Source organism: Chelonoidis abingdonii, chromosome 4, assembly GCF_003597395.2.
Source record: "Chelonoidis abingdonii isolate Lonesome George chromosome 4, CheloAbing_2.0, whole genome shotgun sequence".
Taxonomy (NCBI): Eukaryota; Metazoa; Chordata; order Testudines; family Testudinidae; genus Chelonoidis; species Chelonoidis abingdonii.
The window spans coordinates 79700503-79719769 of record NC_133772.1 but is presented as its reverse complement, the minus strand read 5'-3'; the positions used below and the strand labels follow the sequence as shown (position 1 = coordinate 79719769).

At 48.5% G+C, this 19267-nt stretch overlaps 1 protein-coding gene across 6 annotated transcripts in view; it reads left to right on the top strand.

The window, feature by feature from the left end:
• The first annotated feature begins 763 nt into the window (after positions 1-763).
• Positions 764-19267, top strand: part of PACSIN3 (protein kinase C and casein kinase substrate in neurons 3) — a 33739-nt gene continuing 15235 nt past the window's right edge. For 3 of the 6 annotated variants that reach the window (XM_032782195.2, XM_032782194.2, XM_032782189.2), the window contains exon 1: positions 875-1227. The gene's annotated coding sequence lies outside the window, so the exon portion shown is untranslated. Of the gene's footprint in view, positions 846-874; positions 1228-1279; positions 1442-19267 lie in introns of those variants that run through there. The other 3 variants (XM_032782190.2, XM_032782193.2, XM_032782191.2) reach the window with 3 other exon arrangements.

Below are 19267 nucleotides of genomic sequence, written 5' to 3'. Positions count from 1 at the left end.
TTTTTGGAGAAGGGGAAATAACAACAACATACAAATTTCCCAGACCTGCCCTTGGTCTCCCTTCAGCCAGCCAGATTGATTCATTGCTCCTGCAGATCAGCTAATTGGCTGAAAATAGGGTTGCCAGTTTTGGCAGGACACATTCCTGGAGGTTTAATCGCATGAGATTCTTTAATGAAAGATTACTCTTTTAATTCCTGAAGACTTCAAGGCAATCCTGGAGGGTTAGCGACCCTAGCTGAAAGAGGTGAAAAACTGTTGAGTAGAGGAGAGACTCATATTCCAGATTCGTCCCTACTGATGGTCAGCCCCAGAGATGTGATCTTCTCCCAGTGGTGCCTCACCAGTAGGCAGCTGAGATTCCAAGTAATGTGAGTTTCTTCAGAGCAGTACCTAGCCCCGACTCAGGCAAATTTTGGCTTCTCACTGAACTGTCCTGTCCGGTCCGGTCCCAGCTGAAACTCCAGTAAGTGAGCCCCCTCACAGCAGAGCTCCAGGTCCCTGGGCCAGCTGAGTCTTGGGCACTGTTGTAGCTAAACTCAAGAGGTTGTTTGCAGTGTCACCTCCTGCTCTTAAAGAATAAAAGTGGGAAAAAAAGCAAACTAAACCCTGTTTAAACGTTAAGAACTATGGCTAACCACGCTCCGGTGCCAGCGGCTCCTGGGCCTCCCCTTGGAATAAACCACCCCCTGCTGCTCTTGCCCACTCTAGGCACGTGGTTTTGCTCTTATCCTCAGTGTGGACAGGACAGCCCCACCTGCTGTCGGGCAGCAGCCTGGCTCATCCCGCAGTGACAGCCGACTAATTGGATCAAGAGCTCCAGGAACTAGGAGGAGGGAAACGTGGTGAGAGTCCTGCTGCTTCCCCGCCTGGCGCTGCTCCAGCCCGCACTCCCTTCCCGCTGTCCCAGGCCTTCGCATCTACCCTCCAGCAGCCACCAGCGAGACTCCTTTGGAATCCCCGGGGCTGCTTGGGTCCGCCCAGCTGGGAGCTCCTCGCGCTGGGAGGCGGGGCGGGGGACCTTGTGTCCTGCAGCCTGAAATAAGGGTGGGGAGCTGCTAGAGCTGGAAGGCGAGGGGCAAAGTTAGAGCTGTGAGACAATCCGATCTGCAGCTCACCCCACCGCAGGCAGGGCAGCCTGCCTCGGGAACGCTCTGGGACGCTGCCGAGCGGGACTCCCTTGGAGCAGGGCTTGGAGCTGAAGTCCCTAGGGTAGCAACTAGAGAGGTAAGATGCAAAGAAATCTACCTCCGGACTGCACAGGGACGGGGGTGGCCTTAACGCTCCCCGCGCTGTCGGAGCGGGACTCCTATCGGTTTGTTCCCTAGCCCTGGCGAAGGGCAGAGCAGAGGCCCCTTAGGCTTTTATCCCCTGTGGGGTTTCTCCGCTCGGCACCCCCAAACAGGGCGCTCCCCTAGGCTCTTGCCGGACCTGTTCCCCGGTAAGTACCAGAGCTCCTAGGGTGCTGGCAGCTTAGCCCGGCCTGTTCGGCGCTGGTCCGAGTGGAGGTGGGGTGTGGTGGTCCGGCCCCGCCTGGGAGGGAGGCAGAGCGCGGGGGAGCTGCACTTAATGGTAAGTGGGCTGGCGTCTTAAAGGTAAAAGTTTCCTAGTGGCATGGAGGGAAGGAGGCCGCCCCCCTTCCCGGCCTCCAGCTGTGGGTAGGGGCAGGAGGCGCCGCCGTCCGGATCTGCGCTGAAACCCCCCCTTGGCAGGGACTTCGCTCTCTTCCGCTAGGCTGGGCAATCGGCCGCTGGTATGTGCGCCGCAGGCTCTCTGGTTATTGCTGTGCTCTGGGCAGTGGAACCCCGCCATCCCCTCTGCGGGAGCAGGGTCCTGTTAGTGTCCAGCCCCAAGGGGTATAATGAGGGTGACCCAATAGTAAGTGGAAAAATCAGTACTGGGTGAAGTGGGGGAAATAGATGCCTGAATAAGACAATGCCCGGAATATAGGGACACTCTCTCTATAAAATCGGGACATCTGGTTACTCTAGGTATAATGGAAGCATTTGCCAAGAGGTTAGTTGGAGACCTCAGACTGATCTGCCCTTACAGCCCAGCTGCTGAGGCAACCCACCCCTCTGCCTGTCCCCTGGCTGGAGGTCTCAGACACCACCCCCACCTCAGTTCCCGGGCTCAGAACTAGCATGTCCGCATCTGAACAAGGTTCCCCAGAGCCTCCCTTAGTGCCTGTGCTTCTACGCAGTCCCCTGCTCCCCGTCTCTCCTCCCCCGGAGACTCCTAGGGTGGGTTCTCTGTGGGAACCTCCCCCCTTCTGTTTGAAGCAGGCTTCTCTCCTTTGCAGCCAGGGAAGGGGCGGGGGAGAAAGGGACAGGGCCCTTTTGTGAAGACTCCATGCGGAGTCGCTTCCCACACTGAAACCGGAGCTGCAGGCCATGGAGTCTGGCAGAGCCTCTGTTAAAGGGATAGGCACCCGCCTGCTCGCTGCCAACTGGACAGTGGGGAGGTACTACCATGGTACTGATACCTTTATCCTATCCAACTAGCTGCCTCTAGTCTCCTAAGATAAATGTATTGAAACAGCAGCAGACCACCAAGATCCCATCCAGTCCTTAGCCCAACTCCCACTAGACTGTCTGGGGAGGTGTCTGTGGAAACAGGGACTCCGTCCTATATCCATTCCCAAAACAAATAGGCCTCATCAGTGTGCTACCCATTCCTCAGGTCCAGCTGGACCCTTTGGTTTTTTGCCCCTCCTTAGGCATTCCCCTCCCATTAGCTGGGGACATCCTCCTCATATTGTAAATTCCTGACTCCCAGAACTCAGGGAGACAAGTTAGAATTATGTGCTGCAGAAACTTCTACCACTCCAGTCCTTGCTTAACTGTGGCCACTGATCTTGCATTTGGCCTTTCTAGGGCTGAGTGGTGGATCTGTGGTGGTGGGAAGGCTGAGAAATATTTATTTTGGGGGAGTAAGAGGAGCAGTTCTTTTTAACCTACCTGTTTTTACCATCTGGTAACTGCATAAACCCCCTGGGACTATCATCTCCTCTTTAGTGCATTAACAAATATGGGATGTGGGTGTACTGGGTGCTCACCACCAGGTTTTGTGTGTGCCTTGAGAGCACAGACCATCTATGGCTTGTCCTTAACTGTGGCAGAAGGGGTCAGACTCCTCAGCAGAAACAGCAACAAGTGCAGCGATCCTGGCCCAAATGCTTTAACCAGTTTGTCCACTTTCTGTGCCAACTACGTATTTTTTGCCTGTTGCACTTCCCAAGCTCTGAGACCTTTTTTTGTTGGGGGAGGTGAACTTTTGTGCTTGTTCTCTGAAGTTCCCCTTGAGCTCCTGAGCCTCCTTTTCTCCCTCTGCCTCCCAAAATAAAAATAAATCTCTACCCCAAGCAGAGTTTTTCTGCCTTCCAAAACAGAAGCTGAACTAGACACTCAATGAATCTCACTAGGAACTATTCCACTGCCAGTCTAATGAAGATACTATTATAATAAGTTGCATACAAAACCCTAAAATTCTTCCAGCCCACTCTTGAATTTAAATACAGCTGAGAACTAGTTAAGTCTTACAAGAGCTCGTATAGTTTTCTGTTTGTAATAGGAATAGCATTTTAAACTGCTCTGCAGTGAGTAAAATGACTAGAGCACTGGATTCTTCTGTCTCTGGGTATGAGCTGATCTCTGGGTGGGGTCAAAATGGAATTTCCTCTAGTGCATTGCACAACTAGGTACACCTTGTGTCGAAGGATTACCTGACTATGAAGCATCAGACATTCTTCACTGACAAATTGTCACCTAGAAGATGAACCAACAGTCTGTTTTGTTTTGGCAACTCCTATATTCCTAATATCTACTTCAGCAGAAGAGATTGTGTTCCTTGAAGCATCCTCTTGCCTTCTTCCAAGCTAAAGTTTGAGGAAAAAGATAAATGTGAGACTGAGTGTCCTGCTGTTCTCCCCACTCTGTGCCTGCTGAGACTTTTACCTAAGAGCTTGCTCTTGTCTGTGGCTTGTCTGCATTTGTTCTTGTGAAGATTGTTTCCTTCCTTTCCTATGCAGTGAAAAGAGTCTAACATCTCTATGGCAGCCAAGCATAGTGCTGACATCTATTTCCCACTTGGGACTCCATTATGTAAGTGAATGGTTTGACAGGATTTAAGATGGGATGGACCACACAGGCTTGTGGACTCTGTCAACACAGTAGAGAACTCTGGGGCAGGTTGTTGGCTGGTGAGTGGTCATTAGGATTTTATGTATCCAAGCCATAAGAGTGTGAAAATATTGTTCTAAGTGAATGGAATCCCCTCATTGGGAAATGTCGTCATGTCTGGTGTTCCTAGTGAAGATTCAGAGCCTTGTGGCTTGTGCAAGAGCCTGCTAAAATCCTGTGTACTGGGTCTGGGTGGACACTGGCTCCAAATTCTACTTCCATACTCAAGGTTGTCATACCATATGATACTGTCTTCCTGGGAGAGGATTGCAAAATTGCATGGACCAGTTATCGTGAAGCAAGTGAGGATATTGGATAAGGCATCATAATCTCATTTGCTATGAAATCAAATATTCCGTTGTGCTACCCTTAGCAAGTGTGCTCCAGATGCTTTGATATGTTCTGTAATTAACAATAGGTATTCCCCTGCTTGTCTGTTTGAGGGATTACAAAGTATTTGTTGCTTGAGCTATCCCATTTGTGGTGAGTAGTGTCTGGCATCTTGGCTTAAATAAGTCTTCCAGAGCTAAAAGTGAAAATCTCTACAATTTGAAATAAAGAGCTAGGTTCACCAGCTGAGAGTTGTAATAGACTGGCTGCATTTCCATCCTTTATAGATCAGGAACTGAGGACAATGGGTAACATGGGTTATAGGTGCATTGTGGGTGAGAATTTCTGGGATCTGCCTAAACAATAATGGTGATGAATAATCCCAGAAAGAAGGGCAGGATTTTAATATTTATAAAAGTGGATCTTTCTGAACATGCAAATTTATTACTGCTTACAGAATGTGAGTGTACGTGGCACCATAAAGGGGGAACTACGCAGACAGATAAAGGCTGCTCCCAAAATCTTAGTCTAAAGGCCTTAGCAATAGAATACAAAACAGAATAAGAAGGGTGTCTAGTGAGTTGTTTGGAAGTATTTATGAAAAATGTGAATTTAGGAGCCTCTTTAGAGGAGAGGAAGGAGGCTAGTGTGCTTGAATTAGGAAGCTGTTGCAAGATGTCTAACTGCTCTCCACCCTTATGCAGCACAGTTGTTGTCCTAATGGAGTGTCCCAAATGCTGCCTGTCTTTCTGTGCAGCTGAAGTTACTGCACCTACAAAGAGATGGTCCTTATGTTGCAGAAAGTTTGGTCTGTTCATTCCTGTGATTAGTCAGCTTTGTTTCACTGTTTGGTACAATAGTTTCAAATATGTTACTGGCCTCCTAATCATATTTTTGTCCTATAATAGTTCCGTCCCTCCATGAATTGCACTAATGGATTGAGCCTCCCAGACTCCTGGGAGGCAGAGTATTATCCAGTGGGTGCCACTAGGACATTGTAATCTGCCAAAGGTGACCTGCAAGAGACACCTGAGAGGATTTAAAAACTCCTTTAGCCTTAGAAACATCAAATCTGACTTCCTGGTTCACCTTGGTCTCCTTGGAGATATCGGAGGATGTTTATTTTCAGTTCTTGCATCTTAATTGAAGCAGTAGAGATGTTTTAAATATCTAATAGATGTCCTTTTCCAAATACTAGTCCTTGAAGTTGTTAATGAACCACTCTCTTCTTCCCCATAACTAAAAAAAAAAATCCTTTCCCTCCACCTTTCTGTTGCTCAGTTTTTTCTCTCTTGACTCTTGTGATGTCATTTATTTCTCTAGTCCTCCAATCACCACAGAGTCTTCAGGGCAGATAGTTTAAACTTTTAAAAACAAAAAAATCAGGGAACTTCTGAGGCAAAAAACTTTCTAGGCCACTTAATTGGTTAGAAAGAAGCAGAAAGGCATAGTTTCAATGTTCTTTTTGTTTGCAGGTCCCTCTTTAACACTTTTTGTGATGCCCACACTAACTGATGCTCTTCTGTATTTTTTTATTTTATTATTATTATTATTATTATTATTATTTTTTTTACCCCTTAATTCTCCTGAGGTTTGGGGCTGTGCCTGAGAAACAGAGCTGATGCTACGCAGAAGCAGATTTAGACTGTGTTTACTCTGGGAACTGAACGACAAAAGTTTTGTCTTTCAGAGGTGTTAACCCACCTTTCCCCTCAGACGAAAGTTTTGCCAACAGCAAGCGTCGCTGTGAACAGCGCTTTGTCAGCAGGAGCAGTGACAAACAGTAGCTACACTGCGCACCTTTTAGTGGCCTGGCTGTAGCGACACAGTTGTGTCTCTAAAAGCTGCGTAGTGTAGACATAGCCTTAGCAATTGCTTAGGTTCCTGAGCAGCTGCTTTTTTTTAGTGTGTTTGGGGGGCCAAAAATATTCCTGCTTATACCCCCCAATGGGCTGGCACCCCCTCTGCTGAGGAAAAAAGATCAGGGCATACACCTGATTGAGCTCCAATCCAGACTAGTTTAGAATGCCCTGTATGGTCTGCCAGAGAAGAGTTTGCTCTCCTCCCCCAGCCCTTTTTAGGATGTGTGGTTGTGTGTGTTTGTTTGTTTTTTACCTCTGACACTCCTTCATAACCATGGTCAGCTACAAACTGTTTGCACGACTCCCTCATTAAGTTATCCCTTGTAGTTGGTCAGTATCTTTCATAGTGGTACCTTCTCTTTTAGGGTAGGCCCAGTCAGAGGTGATGCCAAACTCTACCTATCTCTTCCTGAGGGTGCTCCTCAGAGGCCAACAGTAGATATCTGAGTGGGTATCTCTGGGAATGGCACCATTCTCTCATTTTTCATGTAGCCTCCCCACTAGGAGACTGTTGCTGAGCCAGTGCCTTATTAATGTTCCTTGTCAAAATACTAAAAGCATTGAGATCTGTTTTCTACAATTCTGAGAAATTAGGTTTGGAGTAGAACAGAAGTTCTCAGGACAAATTATTTGGTTGCCTCAGAGTGTGGCCACCAACTCTTGCTGATGGCCACTCTCACACTTTTTCCTAAAATACTCAATTAGCTTTAAACAAATAAGTATGCACATGTCCAGATCATTGTAATTTATTATTGCTAGCTAGGAAGTCTGCTGTGAAAAGTGATATTAACAAACGTACAAGTATCACTTTTCACAGCAGACTTACTCAGCCTTGGGAAGTCTGGGGACAAATTAAGCCCTGGATGAGGGATTGGGGGAGGCAGCAGGGGTCAGGAGCAATGGGAAGTGGGGGCGGAGCCTGAAGCCCCAGGGCTGGAACCCAAAGGCTTGCAACCTGAGCCTGCTTTCCTGCCACCACTGGGCTGAAGCCCAAATCCTGAGCCACCACCCCTGGAAAGACGGGGAAACTCATCATCTGCCCAACTGTTGCTGGAAGCCTGAGCAATCAACACCAAGGCTGTGCATCCAGGAGCATGGAGCTACGGTGGCCACATTTTTGAAATGCTCGAGTAGAATATCATTGTACCAGCTAACAGGGGTCTGTCTCTGTAGGCAACGGAAGGAATAAGTGGGATCTCATGATGTCCCAGGCTCTCCTGGTAGATTGGTTTGCTGGGAACCAATCTAACTTTTCCCCCCCTACAAGTAAACTTTTTAGCTCAGAGGATTAGAACAGCCAGATGAGTGACTGTAGGCAGCATACAAGCTGATGGAGTTCATAAGTTTCCAGTTACTAGCTGGCAGTGATGATTGTGATGTTGCAGTCTATATGTTTTATGGAAATATGTTGATGAGTATGAATATGATGTGACTGGAATATGCTTTATGCAAAAGGTCTCTTGTAAGGTATAACAAAGGTTATAACCTACTGAATACATTCCTCCTATTTGTATGCATGTATCATTCTTGTATCTGAAGCTAGAAATATGAAGTATAACTCCGAGGCTCTGTTGTAATTATACAAAGTGTGGGCCATTTAATGGTGGTTTAGAATCTTGATGGCTCCATTGGCCAAGACAATTTGTTGTAAATGGTTTATTTACCTGCAAACCTTCCTGTGGGCCAACCCAGGGGGTGGAGCAGGACAAAGGGGGCTGCCAGTCATGAGAGAACCCCTGCTCACCACTTGAGATATCTGCTGGAACTAACAAGGATTGTACCAGGGGAAAGGATGGGGCCCAGACTAGAAAGGAGTCTAGTCTGTGAAAGAAGCTTACTGGGACATCTCTGAGGGTGAGATATTATCTTAACCAGTTTCTTAATGCATTAGGCTTAGACTTGTGTGGTTTTTGCTTTATTTTGTTTGGTGACTTTATTCTATCTGTTTATTACTTGAAACCACTTAATCCTACTTTTTATACTTAATAAATTCCTTTTTGTTTATTAATAAACCCAGAGCAAGTGATTGATACCTGGGGGAGCAAACAGAGATAATGCACTGCTATCGGTGTTATAGAGGGCGGACAATTTATGAATTTACCCTGTATAAACTTTATACAGGGTAAAATGGATTTATTTGGGGTTTGGATCCCATTGGGAACTGGGTGTCTGGGTGCTAGAGACAGGTAACTGCTGAGCTGTTTTCAGTTAAGTCTGCAGCTTTGGGGACGTGGCCAGACCCTGGGTCTGTGTTGCAGTAGGCTAGCATATTTGGCTCAGCAAAGCAGGGTTCTTGAAGTCCCAAGGTGGCAGGGAAAATGGGCTCGGAGGTAATTTCGGCACATCAGGTGACAGTCCCAAGTGGGTCTCTGTGACCGAACCCATCACAGTGATATCAATGATCTTGAATTTAATCCTCCCTCTGCCACTGATCTGTGTGACTGTCCTAGTCAAATCACCTCTGTGTTCTGCAGATAGAGATAGTACTTGCTTTCCTCACAGGAGTGTTGTGGGTACTGATAAACTTGTATGCCACATTTACAGGTGACTGAACAATGGTACTTGGCAACTTTTTTGTGCTGTCTCTTCTAAAGCAGAGCCCTTCCTGTTGGTGTGGATGGGGATGTGTCCCTTGCTGTGTAGAGCTCAGAGGTGGGGCTTTCTGGATGCTTTTTGATAAGGGCATGTGAGCCTTATGGAAGGTTGGGAGATGTGTCATAGCACATTTCTCATTTACAAAACAATTAATTATAGGCATTCCTGGATTCATTTCCATCTTTATTTAGCCCGCTGGTATTTTCAGTCTGCTCTTTGCTCTGTCCTTGCTAGAGGGGCCTGCTCCATAGGCTGCAGGCCTGAGTGAAAGCCTGGTGTTGGCTTTGAGTAGACCGGAGGGTGCTGTGCCAGTGCTCACAGAGCCTGAGAGAGAGACGCTCACAGAACCTGTCTTGTTTAACTGCTGTGTGCTGTGTCGCCTTCCAAATGGAGGTGTCTGGGCTTATGAACTAAACTAGCGAGCAGACCTGGAAGCCTTTCCAGAGAGGAAGCACTCTATTCATACTGAGAAGTAAGGAGGGTCAGGGTGGCTCTATCCCAAATGCAAATAGAAAACTGGTTTCTCCAGCTGTGGGATAGTCTTGTTCAGCAAGCCAAGCAGAAAAAGCTTGGATTGTACTAAAGCTTCCCAGTTCCTGCTGGCATTGCAGGCTCGGCACTGAAAAGACAGGGCAAGATTCTCTGCTCTAGGGGTTGGGCTGGGAGGGAAGAAGCCACATTTTGGTGATGCTGAACAGCTGAAATATCTTGCAGTGTGTGCTTCTCAGAGATGTCTGTCCCATTCCCCTGTGTCTATTCTGATAGTTAGGAATCTATGGTGGATGGTAACACATGGGATTTAAATTTGATGTTTGCCCTTCAAGCTGAAGACTCTATTTCAAAAAGGTCATTAGGCCACTATAGATACTTAAAGGATGAAGCAGATTTTATGCCTTGTTAGATTCCCTTTGCACTTTTCAGGCAACAGAGATAGCAAAAAACCCTTCTGACTTCCCTGAATGGAGCACAATGTAAAATCTTGATAGGCGGAACATGAGAGTTTGAGTATTTAAAAAAAAAAAAAAAAAAAAAAAAATTAGCTCAGTTGCTAGTGGCAGCGCCTGCTCAACCCTGCTGCCTAGGCATACTTTTTAGGGCAGGGGTACGCAACCTATGCCACAGGTGTCGAAGGTGAGCTGATTTTTTTCAGTAGCACTCACACTGCTCGGGTCCTGGCCACCAGTGCAGGGGGCTCTGCATTTTAATTTAATTTTAAATGAAGCTTCTTAAACATTTTAAAACCCTTATTTACTTTACATACAACAATAGTTTAGTTATATATTATAGAGTTAAAATGTTAAAAATGTTAAAATGTATTACTGGCACGCGAAACCTTAAATTAGAGTGAATAAATGAAGACTTGGCACGCCACTTCTGAAAGGTTGCTGACCCTGCTTTAGGGACTACAATCCTATAGATGCTCCTAAAGGGCTAGTGAAGATCTCAAGGGGCAGAGCAGTGCTGAGGTAGTTAAATCAGCTCTTCTCATGGGACAGGAGATGTTATGAAAGCTTTTTGTTTGTTGGGTGTTCTCCCCACCCCTTCAACAAAATACACTCTTTTTTTGGCATGCATGATCTCCAAAGGCACTATCAGCCCTGCAGAATGGTGCTGTGTGTAGCTGTTGGTCTATAGTCTTGCCTGTTTGTGTGGCTCTGAACTGTCTTACCCCCACGGTTGCTTAGATTTTCCTCTCTGAGGAAGCAATTGAGTAAACTAGTTTTAGTGCCAAAAGTGTGAACAATGAACCTGCACATCATCAAAGCAGAGGAACTGACCACAACATGTAGTAAGGCCACCAAGGTATGTGACACCCCCCCTCCCCCTGCTTCTTCATTCCCTCTCCCTCCTTATACCAGCTCATATCCCTCCAAATGAGTAATCCCAGTTTCAATCCTGTCTTTGATCCTGCTTTTCTTTAGGTGTTGTCTTAGGCTCTCTAGCTTTTCCGTAACCTGTAGAGGAGAAAATAGAACTCTGAGTTGTGCAGGGAACCAGGTGAACTTCAGGAAACCTTGGTGTTTTGACCTCTTTCTTCCAGCCTGTTATCTCCATTGTGTGAATGTTTGAGAGAAAGGTGCACTTCAGTGAAAAACACACGGGTAGTAAAATCAGGTGGTGCCAGGCAAAGCCAAGAGCCTCTATGACGTAACTGCTGATAATAGGAGGTGCAGCTGGTAAAGGCTCTCTGAATTTGTCAGAGCGTGACACAGTCACAGACTTGGTCTGAACAACAAAGAAATCCCTAATGATAAAACCTCCAAGTGGCAACTCAAATGACAAGTCAGTGTAATGAGAAGCAAATGGAAATAGTTATTACTTGGAGGATGTAGTAGAGGTTACTTGCGTACATGGATGATATAAAACTGAGGGTGGATTAACATGCTGTGAAATTTCCATATTGAAAAAATGGGCAGAAAAGACTCATGAGTAATTTTAAAGAACGGTATGAAGTCTAATGAAGGAAGAAACCATGAAACGCCCAGGTCTAGAATGGGACTAACCAGGCAGTGGTTGTTGTGGAGGATTATTTGAATATGGCCTGTGTGCATAAAGCTTTTCAGTACATAAAGATCCAGTCCTTGCCCTGATGGTCTGGCAAGGTGACTCCATCTCAGTGGAATATTTGCCTTCTGGAATGAATAGGAGTTTCCAATGTAAAAACAACCACAAATTATTCTGCTCAACCTGGCACTTGTCCGGATGAGGCTGGAGCACTCGGCTCTGTTTGGAGAACCTCACTCAGTTCACAAAACAACGTGAACAAACTGGAGAGTTTGTAGAGGAGCGGCACCAAGGATAAGCTTTTTATTCAAGGGCTGTATGGAAGTGGACAGATGCTGCCCACCCTTGTGGTCAAAGGAGATCCTTTTACTGCTCTCAGGCAGCTCTGTTACAGCATTATTCTCATTAGTCAGTGAGTGTGAACAAGCCCATGGATTTGTGCTGTATTAGGAGAAATGTAGGTTAAATATTGGGGGAACAAGCTGGAGCAGGAGCAAGTTGCCAAGGGAGAGAGTGACAGCCTTCCCTGGAGCTAGTCAGGGTTTGGTTAGACACCCGCCTCAGATAGTTTGGGGATGAAATCACTCCTGCCCCAATACAGAGGGATGTAATAGATAACTCACTTGAGATTCCTTCCAGCTGAAATGAGTCTGGAGGCTGGCATGAATTCACTGGCAAGTTTGATGCTAGCTGACACTGACTGGTAGGGGTGGGAAATGCACAGGATAGAAGCAAACAGCTAATCGAGCAAAAGAGACAAACAGTGGAGGTTGCATGCATGGAGGGTTACTTGGTATGAGTGAAACCCTCTCACAGTCAGAGGGGAAAACCGGTCATGGGTGGCATCTGGGAAGCAGCATGACTAAGTGGTGAATGTAGATGTTGTGGGGCAGAAATCATGCTATTTATGGTGCTGGGACACAGGGCCGCCCAGAGGATTCGGGGGCCTGGGGCAAAGCAGTTTCGGGGGGCCCCTTCCATCAAAAAAGTTGCAACATTATATAATACTATATTCTTGTGGGGGCTCCTGTGGGGTCCAAGGCCTGGGGCAAGTTCCCCCACTTGCCCCCCACTCTGGGTGGCCCTGCTGTGACAGTAGGGAAGTGATATTGCAGCTCTTTGAAGCCTTGATGGGACAGTTCTGGCAGCTCCACTTTGCAGATGCCCACGGGGCAGCTGTGTTTGGGACCATGCACTGAATCTGTGTGCTTCTAAGGTCCCCTCAGGCTTTGTCTACACTTACAGTTTTGCAGCGCTGGCAGTTACAGCTATGGTCGTACAGCTGTGTACGGCCAGCGCGGCAGTGTGTCCACACTGACAGCGACCAGTGCTGCAGTGTGTCCACACTTGCACCAGTTGCAGCGCTGTTGTGAGTGGTGCATTGTGGGCAGCTATCCCACAGAGCACCTCGTCCCATTTTTGTCGCTGTGGGTGTGGGAAGGGGACGGAAGGGTGCGGGCATTCCGCTTCCTGTTCCAACGACCCGTGCTGCCAGGGAATCGACCCACCCCTAAGAGGCCCCGCACCTTAGGCACCTTTTTAATTTTTTTTTTTAAACTCCCGTCCCCAGCTGCGGTCTGCTCCATGGTCCCACTCCTTTGAGTGAAGCGCCGGCGAGAGCGCGCATGGCCCGCTCTCCCAGCTAGAGCTCCAGCCGGGCTGCAGGGCTTGCGGCGCTCCGGCTGGGGCTCCAGCCATGAGAGTGGGGCGGCGGGGCTTTGTCGCGCTCCGGCCAGGAGAGCGGAGTCGCGGAGCTTGCCGCGCTCTGACCGGGGCTCCAGCCGGAAGCGGAGTCGCAGAGCGCGCCGCAGCTCCGGCCGGAGCGCGGCAAGCCCGCAGCTCCGGCCAGAGCGCGGCAAGCCCTGCTCTCCAATCTGGAGCTCTGGGCCCTTTAAATAGCCCCCTGAGCCCTGGGGCAGTGAGGGGGTATTTAAAAGTCCTGGGGCTCCAGCTGCCTCTGCCACCCGGTCCTTCAAATAGCCTCCGGAGCCCCGCCTCCTCTTGCATTCCCAGCGCTCCCGGCTATTTAAAGGTCCCAGAGTAGAAGGGGTTTGGGGCTACTTAAAGGGCTGGGGTTCCAGCCGCCTCTGCTGCACCCCATGACCTGCCCACACCAGTCCAGCCCCCCTGCCTGCAGCCAGCTGCACCCCGTGCCCACAGCCACCTCTGCCAAACACCCTGTCCTGTCTCCAGCCAACCCCTGCCCAAAGCCAGCCAGCCCCCCACACACTGCTGCCCGCACCAGCTCTGCACACTCTGCCCAGCCCGCACCCCCTGCCCTGTTTCCAGTCAACCCCTGCTGCACCCCACTCCTGAAGCCAGCCCACCCCACACCCTTGTCTCCAACCAGCCCACATCCCTGCCCTGCCTAGCCAGCCCCATGTCACTGCTGCCCTGCAGTTTCCAGGCATTAACCCTGCAGGGAGCAGCTGAACCACACATGTGCACACCCCCAGGGAGTGGCGGGGACCCACACATGTGAAACAGCAGTCATTAATAACCAATCAACAGCATATATGATGCATGTATATAATTTTATTATTCATATAGTATGGAAAGTAAAATAATACATGAAAGAAATGAGAGGCTTTTTTCCCCACTGTTTTTTAAGTCATCCCTGCCGTCTGTGCTTCTCTTGGTAGTCAATTCCTTGGCAACCTTCTCCTTTATCTTGGCAGCCTGTTCCTTTTCATGGTTTCCTATCCCTCCAGCTTGCAACTTTTTATTTTTCTGTGGAATACAGATTCATAACTGCTTTCACCATCTCTTGTCTTCCTTGGTTTTTTTCTTAAGCTTTGCAGTCTTTCAGAAGTCTGCACTGATGAAGCAGTATTCAAGGTCACTTTAAAAAAAAACACAGAGAGATAAACTGTTAATACAGAGCTTGCATTGTTTTTAAGAGTTTTTGTAGCATCATTTACACATTCTGAGCATAGCACAGAGAGGCCGCAGCTGCAGATAGAGATGGCGAGTTCCCCACACGCGGCTCACAGTGTAAGGGGGGCTGCCTCGTGCTCACCTGGGAAGGGGTGGGGTGGGGTGTCTCACTGTGGAAGCCATGGGGTTTCTGTGACTTGTGGAAAGCAAAGAGCAGCTACAGGGAAATAACACTGAACCCTAACACCACATCTGCCACAGCAGCTACTCTCAGAGCCATCTTGCACACGCAGCTCACCTGGGAAGGGGTGGGGGTTGCTTCACTGTGGAAGCCATGGGGTTTCTGTGGCTTGTGGAAAGCAAAGAGCAGCTACAGGGAAATCAATGGGCTATTCCACATCTAGGCATGCTTGCAGGCAGCCATAGCCCCCTGCTCCCAAAACATTTGTATCCTTATAATAAAAGCTTCTTACCAGGAACAGGCTCCTCTGCTGGTTCCTCACTACCAGGTCCCAGCAGCTGCGACTGGCTAGCTTCTTCCTGGCTGGAAAATAGCTCCTGCCTGCATGACTCCTGGGAGTCTCCAAACACCTCAGTAGCCTCCCTCTCAGGTTCCCTACAACCTCCCCTCCTCTCCAGGCTCTGAGCCCAGGGCAGTGGAGTGCAAAGCAATGACCAGAGAGGCTGAAAAGGAATGCTGGGATAAGTCCTAATACCCTGGAGGCCAATAAAAACGCTGGTGAGTGTCCACACCTGATGACCAGCGCTGCATCACCAGCGTGGTCTCGCTACACCGGAAGCAGACTCAGGTGTACAGCCAGTGCTGCAAACAGGGAGCTGCAGCGCTGGCTGAGCTTTTAAGTGTAGACACCTGCTAAGTTGCAGCGCTGTATCCCCCTCGCCAGCGCTGCAACTTGCAAGTGTAGCCAAGCCCTCAGTCTGGGCAGGGTCTAGCCCTAGCCTTTTACTCTAGCCTTGTGGGAGCACTTTCCAGGCGCAGACTCTGTCTGGTACCTCTCTTAGGGAATGAGACATCACGGTCAAGCTGCCCTGGTCCTCCAAGACACCCTAGTTGCTCAAGCACATCCTCTCCAGAGCTCCACCATCATGGATACTCTAGTTTAGAAATTGCTCTGTAAAGCTGTCACGTGTCCCTGAAGGATGAAACTATAAACCAATCATACTTCTATTATAGACCAAGCACAGGAGGTCTGTGGAAAAATAATAAACACCTGTACATGGGAACCACCCTCAATACTCACTACATTCTTTGGCTCTGGTCCAGTCTTCTCTTCCTGGTCATGGACTCTCCCCTGACTCTTGCAGCAAGCTGTCTTAGGGGTTCTCAAATTTCATTGCATTGCGACCCCCTTCTGACAGTAAAAATTACTACATTAACTGAGGTGGGGTGGGGGACAAAGCTCGAGGCCTGGAGCCAAAGCCCTCAGGCTTCATCTTTGGCCCTGGGCTCCAGCAAGTGTAATGCCAGTCCTGGCAATCCTATTAAAATTGGGTCATGACCCACTTTGGGGTCTCAACCCACAGTTTGAGAACCACTGCTTTAGCTTGTTTGGGTTAGACAGTCAAAAGGCTCCCCTGCTCAGTGAGCATACCCCTGTTTTTAACAGCAGCTTTTAACATCTCTTGTCAGTTTTTTGTTTTTTTTCCTTTCAGCTGGGGATTTTCAGTTGCTCCAACCCTACCCTGCCCCCCTCCAGAAAGTTTGGGGAGGACTAGTTTCGCCCAGGCTCCAGCCCTCCTGTTATTCTAGGCAGCTTCCATCTGAATGGAAGACCATTCAGATTAATGACTGTTAACTGTTGCTGTTGCATCTCCCTAGCTCTGGTTGGGAAGATACATAACAAAAACTGTGTTAGCAAATGGCTGAATCAATATAAACTGCAGGATTCAATGACAGAGAAATTTCAAAAAGTCAACCAAAATTCCTAAGTTTTACATAGACAAATTTCCCAAACTGTCACCTGACATGCCTGTCCCTGGAATAGTGGATGCAGCTCTCTTCTCCATAACTCAGGAAAGCTGTGGAAAAGGCAAAAGTACCAGAAAGCCAACCCAAGGATAGAAGGAGAGACTGAGACTAAGGCCTTGTCTACACTGCCACTTTACAGTGCTGAAACTTGCATTGCTCAGGGGGGTGTTTTCTCGCACACCGGAGTGAGAATGTTTCAGCACTGTAAAGTGGCAGTGTAGACAGTGTTACAGAGCTGAGAACCGTGCTTAGCTGCTCCCCTCATGGGGCGTGGGTATGTGTGTGGGTTTTTAACAGCTCTGGGAGAATTCTCTCCCAGCGCTGATGCCACAACTATGCAGCCATGTGAAAGTGCTGCATAATGTTGCTAGTGAAGACATACCCTATGCGTACACTACAGCCTATGTCTGTATAACTTATGTCATTCAGAGGTGTGAAAAAACCACCCCCAAGTAATCTGGTCATTCCCGATAACTCCAAAGTGAAAGAAAGGCGCTCCTGTGTCAGGCTTGGTCTACACCGAAAAGTTATATCAGCATAAGTACATTGGTCAGGGGTGAGGAAAAACTACACCATGACCGACGTAACTATGCTGACAAAACCCCTGGTAGTGACGCAGCTGCAGCAGTGGATGGGGGGGGCTTCCATTGACATGGTTAACTTTGTTCAAGGTGGTGGTGTTTCTACACCAACATAACTTCTTCTGTCAGTGTAGGCTACGTGTGCGTTATGAGCCATGCTGATATAGTTATGCCAGTGTAGTCTTCGTAGTGTAGATACACCCCCAGACAATAGAAGAGAGAGCAGCAACCTGAAGCTAAAGGAGGATTTGGACATGAGGAACTGCTTTTGGCAAGGAGAGCAACCTGAGGTAAGAATGAGGATTTTCAGGATTATGGGGCATGGTGCAGTCTCTATGTTTCAGGAAGTTGTCTGTTGGAGTTGTGGAGGATACTACTGCAAAGAGTAAAGCTAACTCCCAACATTCAGGAGAAGTTTGAGTTCACTGCTTGCAGGCGCAGCTCCAGGCACCAGGGCACCAAGCGCATGCCTGGGGTGGCAAGCCGGGGAGGGGCGGCCTGCTGGTCACTGTGAGGGTTGCAGTCAGGCTGCCTTCAGCGGTGCGCCTGTGGGAGGGCCGCCAGTCCCGTGGCTTCGGCAGCAATTCGGCGGTGGGTACGCCAAAGGCGCGGGACCAGCGGAACTCCTGCAGGCGCGCCGCCAGAAGCCGCCTGTCTGCCATGCTTGGGGCAGTAAAATACATAGAGCTGCCCCTGGCTGCTTGGCCGTGTGAATTTGTCCATTCCAGTGACAGAATCTCCCAACTTTGAAAGAATGTGGGATTCCTTCTGTGTGTTTTGCTGATGCACTGCAGTCCTTGAAACCCGATGTGGATTTGTCTGACCTCAGCAAGATGTCTTTTTCTGCTAGCAGGCTGCTGGAGTGACCTTTGCATGTACCTAAACGCTGTCTGTCTGTCTCGTTCTCTCTCTTCGCAAGCTGGAGAACCCAGCTGAAAATCTTCTTTAAACTGGACTAGGCAGCTTTGGGAGCTCCAGTTCCAAGGGAGCATCTGGGAAATATTGGCTCCTAGCTCCTTTCCCAGACAGGTGACTCCACCAAGGGTGGTGTAATCCCTGGATTGGAATAAACACTATTGTGAAAGTCTGCCCCGCCCCAGCAACAAGGATGTCCCATGCATTCACTTAATATTCCCATTGCTTGTGGGATCTCTGCATTATCTGGCATCTTGACCAGGCACCCAACTGAGTAGCTGCAAGCTAGAATAGGGACCTGGGCATGCCCTGCTGGAAGTGGGTAAGTACTGTGTGGCATTTACAGGAAGCTGCTATATAGTGGGAATGTAGAACACATCACTAGCTCAAAGGAAATGCATGTTTACCAATGTGCTGGGGTCTGCTGAGACCAGGAAGTCTCTTCTGGCACTAGACGAGTGGAAAAAATAAAGGGCCTTCTTGGCTGATGGCCTGTAGATAAGATGGCAGGGCAGCCTGGCTTTCATAGATAGTCTTCTATCTAGCCTGCCTTAAAGGTCACAACTAACTATGGAGGCTTGAGGCTCAGTATCTCTTGTAAGTTTGTTCACTCTAAATGTCTGTAACTGTGGCCGAGAGTACGGTAGGGACAGTGCCTTCACCTCTATCTGGTATAAGGCTGAGAACTATTTGGGGAATCAAACCAGTCACAAAGGCCCTGTTCTCCCTGAAGTGGAACTGAGATAGACATGGCCTGCTCCTGACAAACATGGGCTATCCTTGGCTTCAGTGTCTGATGTGGAAATGACTTAAAAACAAGGGAAAATCATTCCTTGTTAAAGATGTCTGGCTAAGCTGGGCAGACAAAAACCTCAGTTTCTAGATAGGAACGAGTTGCATGATGACCCTGTGTCTGGCAGTAACTGGGGTGCTGTGGGGGAAGGTGGGACAGAACACCTAGTGGGGCAAAGGCTGTGCTCTCCCACTTGTGCAAATCCACTTCAAAGGTGAAGCTCCTGCAGAGCTGCCTTCCAGAATTAGGGGAGTTGGGAGGGTGAGAATGAACCTTCCATCTCAGTATGCCCCTCACTTTACTGAATAGAAAAGTTCAGACCTTGTCCACAATGATCCAGCAGTCCAAGGAGGCAATCCAAACAATATACCCAGATAGTGCCCTAGGCACTCAGAAGGTGGAAGTATTGAAGGGTGGTGCACAGGGAGGAGGCTTTCTGTCTGCCTTGGGTAAACACTCACAGTGGCTAAAGATTCCTGATTCTTCCTGGAAGAAGTAGAAGATGGTCTTCTGGCATCCCAAGCCAGAGAACGAGTTAATGCATCGGGACTGCAGGGATGAAGGCATGAAGATGGGTGGCAGACAGATGCAAAAGCAGTGGATAGGGGTATGAGCTGAGTGAAGGGGCTATGGGCACA